This window comes from Nannobrachium achirus (genome assembly GCF_963921795.1).
Source record: "Nannobrachium achirus genome assembly, chromosome: 24".
NCBI lineage: Eukaryota > Metazoa > Chordata > Actinopteri > Myctophiformes > Myctophidae > Nannobrachium > Nannobrachium achirus.
The window spans coordinates 40,219,671-40,232,142 of NC_137831.1; the positions used below are offsets into that span (position 1 = coordinate 40,219,671).

The 12,472-nt window shown below is 41.2% G+C and overlaps 1 pseudogene across 1 annotated transcript in view; it reads left to right on the forward strand.

Moving 5' to 3' along the window:
* The window catches only part of LOC308280287, a 104,938-nt pseudogene that overhangs the window by 58,198 nt on the left and 34,268 nt on the right, over window positions 1–12,472 (forward strand). Inside the window, exons 15-20 of the transcript in view lie at window positions 5,420–5,488; window positions 6,119–6,187; window positions 6,827–6,895; window positions 7,712–7,783; window positions 7,968–8,036; window positions 11,120–11,191. The product of the transcript in view is annotated as an uncharacterized misc_RNA (transcript). The remainder of the gene's footprint in view (window positions 1–5,419; window positions 5,489–6,118; window positions 6,188–6,826; window positions 6,896–7,711; window positions 7,784–7,967; window positions 8,037–11,119; window positions 11,192–12,472) is intronic.

The following is a 12,472-nucleotide window of genomic DNA, read 5'->3' on the forward strand; positions in this document are numbered from 1 at the left end:
ACGATTTGAAAATTGCCAAACTCCAAGCTCAGAATGCGTCTCGGTGTGACATGTTGTGAGCTTGTAGATCAGCCATTTTTGAAAAAGGTCCCTGGCACAACGTCAAATAGTAGTCCAATTACATGTATGCATAATTTGACATGAAAATGTTAAAATGTTACGTGCACGGGTGGCACAGTGGTAAAGGCCTATTGGTCCCGGTGGGGGCAACACAGATTAGGGCATTCACCAAATATTCGAATATTTGAATATCAAAGTCACTATTCGACGTTGTTCACCGTAGTCGAATATTCGCTTATTATTATTATTTTTTTATTGTTTTCTCTTTAAAAAATATATAGTTTATAAAGTGTGGCTAGATAGGAAGTCATAAGAAAGAGTTGTCAAAGCCCCTGGTGGATGAATTTGTTAATGCTCTATACCAGGGGTTCTCAAAACTTTTTAGGCCGTGGCCCCCAAAATAAACATATTTGAACTGGGTACCCCCACCCTGACAAGCACTTGGAATTGTAGGTATTACATTTAATGTGACTCGGTTCTGCAGATAAATATTGTGAAAATAGTTGCGAGGCGTTGTGAGCATGTAGATCTGCTATTCGGCTATTTTCACAATGTTCGCCTCTTGCTTACTTAATATTTGACAGTTTGGACAGTCCTGTCGAATATTAGACTATTCGAATACTTTGAGGTCGAATAATTCGAATACTAAAAATCACTATTCGTGAACGCCCTAACACAGATTGGTGCAGGGGTTTAGTTGTCCTGATACAAAATGAACCAAACGCGGAACTGAAAGTTCTTAGATTGGCCGCTAGTTGCGCTGTTCTGGCAGCAGAAGCAACATGTTCTCCATAGGATTCCCTCCATTTCCCCCAAACTTTTACATTTGATTTTCTTACCTTAATAAACATTGTCATAAATACGTTTTGGTTCCTGTCGCTAGTTTAAAGCCTCGTTTCAATCACCATGATATGCGTTTTATGAAAATATGGTCCAATTTATGTTATATTTGATGTTATAGCAGGGTATGCTGTAGGAGGGGCTTGTGATGATTCTTCTTCGTGTGCTTTATTTTCGGCATGCTCAAGACAATGTCCCATGTATCCCTGTGGTTGCACGTGACCGTTGGCAGCCAATAGCATTCGAGATGGTATCATTTCTACCAATGAACGTTTCTACAATGATGGAGGCACCCATACAACGGCCAAAAAAGCTTCATTCGCGCAGCATAGAAACCAGTGGCTTTCCACCGTCCATATTTTTTTAGTCTATATGGCAGTGGTGTAAAGTAACTAAGTACATGTACTTAAGTACTGTACTTAAGTACAGTTTTTGAGGTATTTGTACTTTACTTGAGTAGTTCCAGTTTTCAGTACTTCTACTCCATTACATCTCAGAGGCAAATATTGTACTTTTACTCCACTACATTTATTTGAAAACTTTAGATACTAGTTACTTTGCAGATATAAATGATTATATTATAAAACATACATTAATCCACTTTAGCCCTATTTTATACATAGGCTATTTGAAAATAGCCGATCTACAAGCTCGTGTGAGCTTGTAGATCGGCTATTTTCAAACATTTTGTACTTTTACTTTTGGTACTTTAAGTACATTTTGATCCCAATACTTTCATACTTTTACTCAAGTACATTTTGAATTACAGACTTTTACAGACTATTTTGCAGTATTGATACTTTTACTTAAGTAAAACACCTGAGTACTTTTTCTACCACTGCTATATGGTTTGGGGAAGAATTAATTGGTAAATTGGGGAGATAAAGGGATTACAAATTATTGTCTACTCTAAAATAAATATAAAAATTACGTTAAAATGTTAGGGAAAGGGCAGCACAAAGGAGAGGACACGACAGAAGAGTTCGGTTCAGGACAGCACAAGAACAGGCCATTACGGTAGAAAGAGTAGGCCGTAAATTACACCACCCTCACACAAACATGCAGATGAACCCAGGCAGGCAGTCATTGTGAAGAATGGAAGGGCTGCACCGGTCAGACTAACATAATGAGCTCTCTCTGCACTAATGAGATGAATGGTAAGGCTAGGTTAGCGCTTAGACAGTAGAGGTGGAAAGAGTACTGAAAAATCCTACTCAAAGTAAGAGTAATAATTTTACTCGAGTTTAATACACAAAGTACAAGTATCACCAATTAATCGCCCGGTGGCAAACTGCCGCCGGGTCCCATATATCCGCCCGGGGTCCGACCCCATTTTGCGAAATAAACGCCCGGGCTACTAATTGGTGATTTACGGTATACGGTTACCTAAGCCAGTGGTTCTCAACCTTTTCAGGCCGTGACCCCCAAAATAATCATATTTTAACTGGGGACCCCCCACCCTGACGAGCACTAAGAGTTGAGGCATTACATTTTGTATAACGGTTCTAACGCGAGGCGTTGTGAGCATGCAGATCTGCTATTTTCACAATGTCTACCTCTAATATTCGTTTTTTTTTTATCCTTAAATTGTCACTTTAGAACCTGAATTTACTTACAGTAGCTTATTTACTGAATTTAAATTACTCTTACTCATTGTCCAAATGAAAAGTAACAAAGTACAAGTATTTACTATTGAAATTACTCAAAGTAAGAGTAAAAGTAAAGCATTTAAAAATTACTTTAAAAGTACAGATCCTCAAAAAAAAACTACTCTCGAGTAATTACTTGAGTACTTTTACTCGAGTATTTTCCACCTCTATTGGCCAGGGAGAACGGGCCTGAAGCGTCGTTGGGGGGGCTCGCTCGTACGTCTGGGCCGCTCACCTCCGCGCGTAGCATCCTCAGAAGACAGATGGAAGCAATGTGACCGCTGATGTTGTTGATACATTAAAGATTCATCTTGCCTTTTCCATCCTTCTGTTCTCTGAAATCGATGACTTAGAGGTACGTAGCCCCACTTCCCGTAGGGTGTTTTTTTTCCCCCCCCTCCTCTGTTGAAAGACTGTCTGAAAGGTAACAAAGAGAGTATAGGGGCTGGCCAAGAGAAGCATCAGTTATAGGCAAAAAAAGCCAAAGGTGGGTTTAAAGATTTAAAGGGAAATATCAATGCATATTTTACCCCAGAGGTCTTCAACAGGGGGCCCGGGGCCCCTAGGGGGTCCTCAGAGTTACTACAGGGGGTCCTCCAAAATCTTTGTGTGATAGAAACTTTTTTCTCCGTTTTTTATATTAACCACTTGAACCCTATAGTGTCCATATTCTGAGAACTTTAGCCAAAAATAGCAGATCTACAAGCTCAAAACGCCTCGCAGCACGAGGTGTTGTGAACTTGTAGATCGGCTATTTTCGGCAAAGAGGTTTGGTGTAGAGGGGAAAAAAGAGCAGACTGCAGTACAGAGTGAAAGGTTAAGTTTATTAAGTATTGACGGTTCATATAAATATCTGAAAACACAAATCAACATGAAACCAAAATACACTGATGATTGTGCTGTCAAGCGATGAAACTAAACTATATGGAATCTATGATAAGGTTGTGGGGTCCCTGCTTCATCTCTCTCTCTTGAAGGGGTCCATGGCCTGAAAACCTTGAAGACCCCTGATTTAAAGGAATATCAATGAATTCTTTACCCTGAATGTTTTGTCTCCACACACAGAACGCAAGTGTTGTTGTGTCAGGTTTTCCACGTCCTTAAAAGTCTAAGTTGTCCTTGGAAACACTTTATGCGCCGATAGCACTCTCTGAACTGTCGGCCTCTACCCTCGGAAGAAATGACGCCTTCATGGCGTCATTGGAATGATCGACCTTTAGTTCTGGTTGTCAGTGAAGTCATCTTCAAGGACGTTCCGTGTGTGTCTTTGAGCATTTTGCGTTCGTTAGGTGTCAGGCTTCTTGGCAAAGGATTGACCCTGGCAAGCTTGCCGTACCTGTGTGGTGAGATTTATGACAGTGATAATTACAGCACTTTCATGAGCTAATGACACGTCAGTCTGTAGTGAAGCCAACATTTGCATCTTGAAACACAATAAGCCTTTTAATTTATCGTGTGCTGGACACACATGATTTATGACGTAAATATGATGGATCAAGTGTGCGAACAGGGAGAGGGAGATGAAGAGAGAGACATCAGTGTATTTTGGATTCATGTCAATGTGTTTTCAGATATTTAACCACTTGAATCGTCAATACTTAAAAAACTTGACCTTTCACTCGGTACTTAGTCTGCCCTTTTTCCCCTCTACACCAAACCGCCTTGCCAAAAATAGCCGATCTACAAGCTCACAACGCCTCGCAGCGCGAGGCGTTGTGAGCTTGTAGATCGGCTATTTTTGGCTAAAGTTCTCAGGCTATGGACACTAGGGTTCAACTGCATGCATATTTTTTTTCCTATCACACAAAGATTTGGAGGACCCCCTTTAGTAACTCTGAGGACCCCCTACGGGTCCCGGGCCCCCTTTTGAAGACCCTGGCTTTACAACCGAAGTGTTAATTGAAAACAGTCGTTAAGTTTGCATTATTAAAAAAACAACAACACATGTTAATGTTTATTTTGACACTGAGTCAGTTCCACTCGTGCTTTGAACATCCATCCGCTTGTTCCTCTGTCAACCACGTCCAAAACACTGAATCATCAGTTTAGAGTTCAAGCGATTCACCATTCCATTGTTCCCTTTATCTACGGACACCTGGAACACTTTATCATTTTGCCGCAATAAACATTCTTCGTTCATTACCGTATAAAACGGAACCGTGTTAAGTTATACTATCCTATTCGGAAGCTGTACTTACTCGTAGTTGTAAAGGTTTTTTACGTGGGCACCTTGTAGAGTGAGATTTTGTTAAACGATACAGCGGCTCTTTCGTGCTTTTGTAGTCATTAACCCATTTTAGGCGTGGAATTATTGAACGCTTTAACTGTTGAAAAATAGCAGATATACAAGCTCACAGCGCGGCACCGAGTGCCGCGCTGCGAGCTTGTAGATCTGCTATTTTTTTTAAATCATGACGATTTGTGCAAGTCTTTAATAAATCGTTTTTAAAAGCAAACATTTGTAACTCAAATATTTGCTCCTGGGGGGTCCCTAATACAATATTTTGAGATGGGGGTCCATGGCCAAATACATATAATTTTGGGGGTCCTTCACATGAAAAAGTTTGAGCACCGCCGACATAGAAACATCTTTTTCAAAAAATCTTTGAAGGATTCATAAGACACTTATAGAATCAGGTCAAATATTCAAAGACTTGCACAAATTTTCACGATTTTAATGCGTACCCGGTCTAAATGGCTTAATGAACATGCAATAAATGCGCTGGAATGTCACAAAACACAGCAATTTATTGCTGGGTGCTTTCCATGTGCTATAAATCATATGGAACATGCTACTTGACGTTAAGTGCTATGTGTCCGTCTATCTCACTGTGGCGTTCCTCTGCCTGCATTCTCCTTGTAACCTGTAGGGGGACTTTGGCCCTCCAGGGCATCCTGGCCCTCTTGGCCTCGCCGGAGTGGGCATCCAAGGGGAAAAGGTAAGTCCCTAACCCTAACCCTAACCCTTTTACACCTTTTTGAGTGGTGGTAAACCGCTCCTAAGAGTGGCTGTGCGTGTGTCTGTAGCCTTTATCATGTTTGTCTAGTGATGTCATATGTCATATGTCTGTAGCCTTTTTCCTCAGTGCTTTGCCATAGTAAAACGTGTGTGTGTAGCATAGCCTGTACATCCTAGACTCAAATCCTAGTCTGAAGATGTTATGCAGGCACGACCACCGCTCACTTCACATTGGGTGTGATTTTTTCTATAATGGTTTGTATATTTCCGTGATTTATTTTTTATATTTTGCACTGCAAGCAGTTTTGTTCCAAAATTATATCCACCGCCAGAAGACAATGTGACTTCTTAGAAAGTTATTGCAGGCCCGAAAGCAAAGCATGTCATGGGTGAAATATTACTTTTATGCATATTTTGTTCAAATTGTATTTGCAAAGAAGGGATGTTTTATATAATGAAGACAGAAACAAACATTTTCAATACTTTATTAATGATAATTTCATTCCAGAGTGGATGTAGAGTATCATAAACATTAAAGCTTTTGTTGTTATGCTGTGCATTATGCCTGTGTAGTGTGTACTAATTAATGTCTGTGTCCATGGATTCCCAGGGTGGAGAAGGACCCAGGGGTCCACCAGGGAGTAGAGGCCCCCCAGGAGAGGGTTTACAAGGGCCCAAGGTTTGTATCCTTTTATATTTATTGGTCAAAATTAAATATATCAATAGCCAGTAGCGGTTTCTCCTCACAGCTAGAAGGTCCTGGGTCCTCGATTCCAGCTGCTGACGCTGTGGGTGCTGACATACAACGTACGGATTGTAGCTTTAAGGTGCAGAGAACCTACTGAGCAATTTAGTTGAGTTTGACTTTGTTTGGTCCTTCTTGACTGCAGTTACTATACATAATGATATGAACCAGGGACGTGCAGAGAATGTTAGAGAGGCAGGGGCTGAAATTTCTAAAAGGGCATTTTGGTGAAAATATCGATATTTCTATTTTCGGTTGATACCACACTGAATTAAGCATAATCAAGTCAATACTGGAGATGTGGCATCACAGCATGGACTTCTACACAGAGAGGGCAATTCTCTCAACATAAGATGCTGCACTCAAGTTCAGGACAGTTTGGACAAAGCTTGAACGCTGCCTTCAGGTATGGCATGGAAAGAGGGGCATTTGCGTTTATTTCACCATAGTGAAAACTGCATTCATGGTCTGGAGAGGGCACTTTTTACAGACAGGCTCAAGCCCCATTTGATGTCTATGTGTGCACGTGCCTGATATGAACACAAAGTTAAGCCATATTGTCCTCTCATACAGGGGGACCAAGGTTTGCCTGGGGAGGCTGGTTTCACCGGGGAGAGAGGAGTTGGTGAACCAGGACCTAAGGTGAGTCAGCACCATCTGGTAAAGAAAGTACTATTACAGCTGTTAGTGCTGTTACAACAAAGGCAACCTAGAGGTGTGCACAGTTGAGCTGCAAATTTCAATGTCAATGTACATTCTTATCTTACATTTCATCCTTCTATAATGCTTAATTCAGAGGTTATGAAGGACAATGTATTAATTTATAACTGATCTTCTTTACATTTGACCACCAAAATGCATTGTAGGCCTACTGTATGTCAGATGTTGATTTAAAGATGCAACATTGCGAACAGAGACACGCACGCACTCATGCACACATGCATGCACACACACATACTGTAGCCTCACAAGTAATTACTACTAGTACTACTGGGGCGGCATTGGCTCAGGGGTAGAGAAACCGTCATTAGGACACGGGGGTGTTCCCGAAGGGTTCCCAGTTCGAATCCGGGCTCCCCCAGAGTTAGTGTCGAAGAGTCCTTGAGCAAGACTCTGAACCCCTAGTTGAGCAGGTTGGTGCCTTGCATGGTTTCCTCTGCCATCTGTGTATGAATGTGTGGTGGGTTACAATCAATCAATCAATCAATCTTTATTTGTCACATCACATTACAGGTAATATGGGTGAAATTCTTATTTGTGTAGACCCATCATTACGCTATACAAATGCACCATTTACCATTTACCATTTTACTACAACTACTTCTAATAAACTATTTTTACAGCATCCTCTATTCATGTCACTGTGCTATAACCACTAGGACAGAGAAAGGGAACTACAGTATACTAAAACACTTTTCTTTAATCATGTACACACTAACATTGACGATCTCCCTTCAGGGCGAGCCAGGATCACTAGGAATGGGCGGGTTGCCAGGTCTACCGGGAGAGGACGGAGCACCTGGGCAGAAAGTATGACTCACTTATCACTTATCCTCCGTACGTGACTGTTAACTCCGTGGTAAAAACCCTGTGGAATTCACTGTGTGTTCTGTGTGTGTGTGCGTGTGTGTGTGTGTGTGTGTGTGTGTGTGTGTGTGTGTGTGTGTGTGTGTGTGTGTGTGCGTGTGCGTGTGCGCTGCGCGTGTGTCCATAGGGCGAGCCAGGTCCCACAGGTCTAAGGGGAATAGAAGGCGCTCCTGGAATTGGCACGCAGGGTGAGAAGGTACAAAATCAGCCTAATTCCTCCATTTATCCAGAGATATTGATGATATAGTACTTTATTGTCAGTTCACACTGAAATGTGTCCTGCGACACAGCAGCCATGTATGCGAAAACATATTTTCAAACATTTGACACAAGGGAAGAAAAAACAGGATTACCGGTACATACATAATAGTCCAGTCATTTTAGGAGAAAATTAGGCCAAACCTAGAACAAATTGCAATAGTAGCAAACTCAACTGATTTTGTATCCTCATTATGTCCTTAGTGAGGGAAAAAAAAGTCCCAAGGAATCCCACCGGGGCAAAGTTTTGAAAACGACCTATCTACCTTCACTACACACACTACAATATAAAGGAAAAAATGACTGAAAAAAAAAAATCTGCTTTAAGTGGGATGTGAGGGGTCAAACTAGGGGTTTTTAATTATTCCGAATCCATTGCAAGCATTTGTTTTGCATGAAAAACATTCCTTGGGCAAGAAATGGCCACTCAAAACGATGGTTTAGTGATGAATCATCAATTTTCACAGTCCTTTGGGGTCCGTTTTTAGCCCAAGGAATGTTTTTCATGCAAAACAAATGCTTGCAATGGATTCGGAATAATTAAAAACCCCTAGTTTGACCCCTCACATCCCACTTAAAGCAGATTTTTTTTCAGTCATTTTTTCCTTTATATTGTAGTGTATAGTAAGGGAAGGTAGATAGGTCGTTTTCAAAACTTTGCCCCGGTGGGATTCCTTGGGACTTTTTTTCCCTCACTAAGGACATAATGAGGATACAAAATCAGTTGAGTTTGCTACTATTGCAATTTGTTCCAGGTCTAACCCTAAAATGACTGGACTATAAGGATAATACAGACAAGAGCAATGTCCACCGCCTAGCCTAGCTCTGGCTAAACTCTTGATTAAGCCTTAAAGTCGACTGATGGACAAAGGACCTTTTTAGTCTGACCTTTTTTATAGTCAGGGAAAATTATCTAACAAAGATTGAAATTCAACATCCCTAGCAAAATGTTTGACAGCTAGGGTAATTCTGGGTCTCGTTCACTGTATTGGGAAAAGGGAAAAAATTACTCCCAAAAATATGCTTAAAGTGGGATGTGAGGGGTCTAACTAGGTGTTTTTAATTAGTATGAATCCATTGCAAGCATTTGGGGGGGGGGGGGGGGGGGGGTCTGTTTTTAGCCTAATGAATGTTTTTTGTGCAAAAAAAATGCTTGCAATGGATTCAGAATAATTAAAAACACCTAGTTTGACCCCTAACATGCTACTTAAAGGACAACTCCGCCCTAAATCACTTCTAGGCTCATTTTCCTACTTATATTGATCCAAAATTACTGTCCATGGGGTATATTAGGCACAAATGCCCCTGTTGTCCAGTTTCCCCAGCAGAACCCAGCAGCTCTCATAGCATAGAGTGGAGCCTATAAGCCTATCGCTTTTTACACTATTTGTGGTCAAAAGTTTATTTTTATTTTTCATGAATGTGGTACTAGTTGTCATTACAAACACATCCATGTCATCATTGTCCCAAAAAAGCCACCAGACTCTGCTAAACAGATGATATGCTTTTATGTGTTTTACCAAGTCCCGGAAAAGATGCCCTGTGATTGGCCAGTACAGTCACTTTGATTGGCAGTTGTGCCGAATGCTCTCCCCAAAACATGATTTATGAGATTTTGGTGGCTTGTGTGGGACAACCAAGGCATGGATGTGTTTGTAATGACAAATAGTAACACATTCATGAAAAAATAAATCACTTTTGACCTCAACAAATAGTGTAAAAGCGATAGGCTTATAGGCTCCACTCTATGCTATGAGAGCTGCTGGGTTCTGCTGGGGAAACTGGACAACAGGGGCATTTGTACCTAATAGACACCATGGACAGTCTTTTTGGATCAATATAAGTAGGAAAATGAGCCTAGAAGTGTTTTAGGGCGGAGTTGTCCTTTAAAGCATATTTTTGGGAGTCATTTTTTCCTTACAGTATAGTAAGTGAATGAGACCCAGAATTTGCCCTAGCTGTCAAACGTTTTTGCTAGGCATGTTGAATTTCAATCTTTGTTAGATATGTTACTAGTCACCTTTACGAACACATTGGTGAAGAAATTGTTTGGTAAGGAATTTATTCCCAGAATTTATTCATATTCCCTGACTAATTGTATGCTGGAACACCGTATCTCCTTCCTGAAGGCAGCAACCTATATTCTCTATGCAACACATGGCTACTATTAGAGGTAATATGTCTTGCCAACCTTAGAATGATGTTATCATACGTAGTTGTATATAGCCTCTGAATTGGTTGTCCAACTATCTTTTGAACAAATGTTCAGTTGTTGCAGCAGTTGTGACTTTAGGGCTGCAGACAGGCATCCACACCAGGTGTACTACAGTACTGAAGAACACTCATAATTAGAGGTGTAACGATACATTTTAACAACGATACGACACGTATCACGATACATGGTTAACAATACGATGCATGGACGATATTGGTTCATTTCATGGTGATACGATTCGATTCAATGATTTAAAATCGATATACCGGTAGTAACTATTTAGCAAAGAAATGAAATCTGTTTAAAACGTGTAAAAAATCTATTATTATGGAAGTAAACACTGTGATTCTCTAGCAAATACATGGACATTTTCCCTCTTAAAATTGCCAAATACATAGCACAAAATTATTTGCATTGCAAAACAATTCGATACCGATTACTGCATTTTAAATCGATACCCAGATGCGATACAAAGTCAAAACTGTACGATATTTTGCTTTCCGCCAAAGATATAGTAGTTCATTGCAAATTAAAATCGATTTTTCGATTCAGTTACTATATCGTTACACCCCTACTCATAATACTTCTATAAGTACTTGAGCCCTGCTCAAGGTGCACGTCTACCCTTAGTAGCTCAATCCATTCCAAACTTATAGCCTTTACCCTCGACAGTCTGGGGATTCAGTCTGGCGACGCTACAATCACAGGCCAGGATCTGTCAGCATGTCGTCTGTAATCATTTCATGAGACCCAGTCTGGCCGCTGTGCTCGGATCAGTAACTTTTATCCCCCGTTTGTCTTATAAGGGGGACCAAGGGCAGAGGGGAATACGAGGTTTGACCGGTCCACCAGGCATAGCTGGACCATCAGGAGCCAAGGTGAGGATGCTCTAACACGGGGGGTCTTCAACAGGGGGGTCCTCAGAGTTACTACAGGGGGTCCTTCAAATCTTTGTGTGATAGAAACCTTTTTTCCTCCTTTTTTATATTAACCCTAACGTCCATATTCGGAGAACTTTAGCCAAAAATAGCAGATCTACAAGTGAGCTTGTAGATCGGCTATTTTCGTAAAGAGGTTTGGTGTAGAGGCGAAAAAAGGACAGACTAAGTACAGAGTGAAAGGTCAAGTGTATTAAGTATTGACGGTTCAAGTGGTTAAATATCTGAAAACACACATTTACATGAATCCAAAATACACTGATGATTGTGCTGTCAAACGATGAAACTATATGGAATCTGGGGGTCCCTGCTTCATCTCTCTCTCAGCTAAGGGGTCCTTGGCCTGCTGAAAATGTTGAAGAACCCTGCTCTAACACATCTTTATTTCTATTTTTAAGATAACCACTGACCCTATTCACAGTCTGCACACCAAAAGCTATGGTAAAGAGTAAAGCCTTAGTTATCCGCTGTGGATCTTCTTCAGGTCATGACCCAACTTTGTTCTAATAAAGAGGTCTTTACCATAGGTTTTGGTGTGTGGTCTCTACGTCTTTGATGTGTAGCCTTTTTAGTCCAGCACCCACAGTCGATGTGCGTGTAGTTACGTTTTCCTATTCACACAGAGTCCATTTTGATCTTACTGTAATGCACTTGGGGCTTGGGGGACTCCGGCCTGGGAGGGGTTTACTAACTGTCATGTTATCACGGATGTACCGTATTCCCATGATGGCCATTTTAATCTGAAAGCGAATTGACCACGGTGTCAATATGGTCATTTGTTACTGTATATCCCAATACGTCACCTTTTATTGTCGAGGCGCTACCTCTGTCACATCAGGAGAGGGGAAAGATCATTTTAAAGATTATTTCAAACTAGCCATTACCCGTCAAAGATATGAGCTCAAAATGATGTGCAGCGTGTGGGTTATGGGGATGTGCACTGTGCACACAGTATATGAGGGATGGAAAGTAACTTTAACTGGTGCTTGCATGATGTAGGAGCATCATGTAAGAAACCCGTTCGTTTAATGGCTACAGAGATACTGCCCCCCCCCAGCCCGCCCGCCACCCACCTGCACACACACCCGCCTGCCTGCACACACACACACACACACACACACACACACACACACACACACACACACACCACACACACACACACACACACACACACACACACACACAGAGCTGGTTAAACATTTTGCCTCATGCTAGATGCAG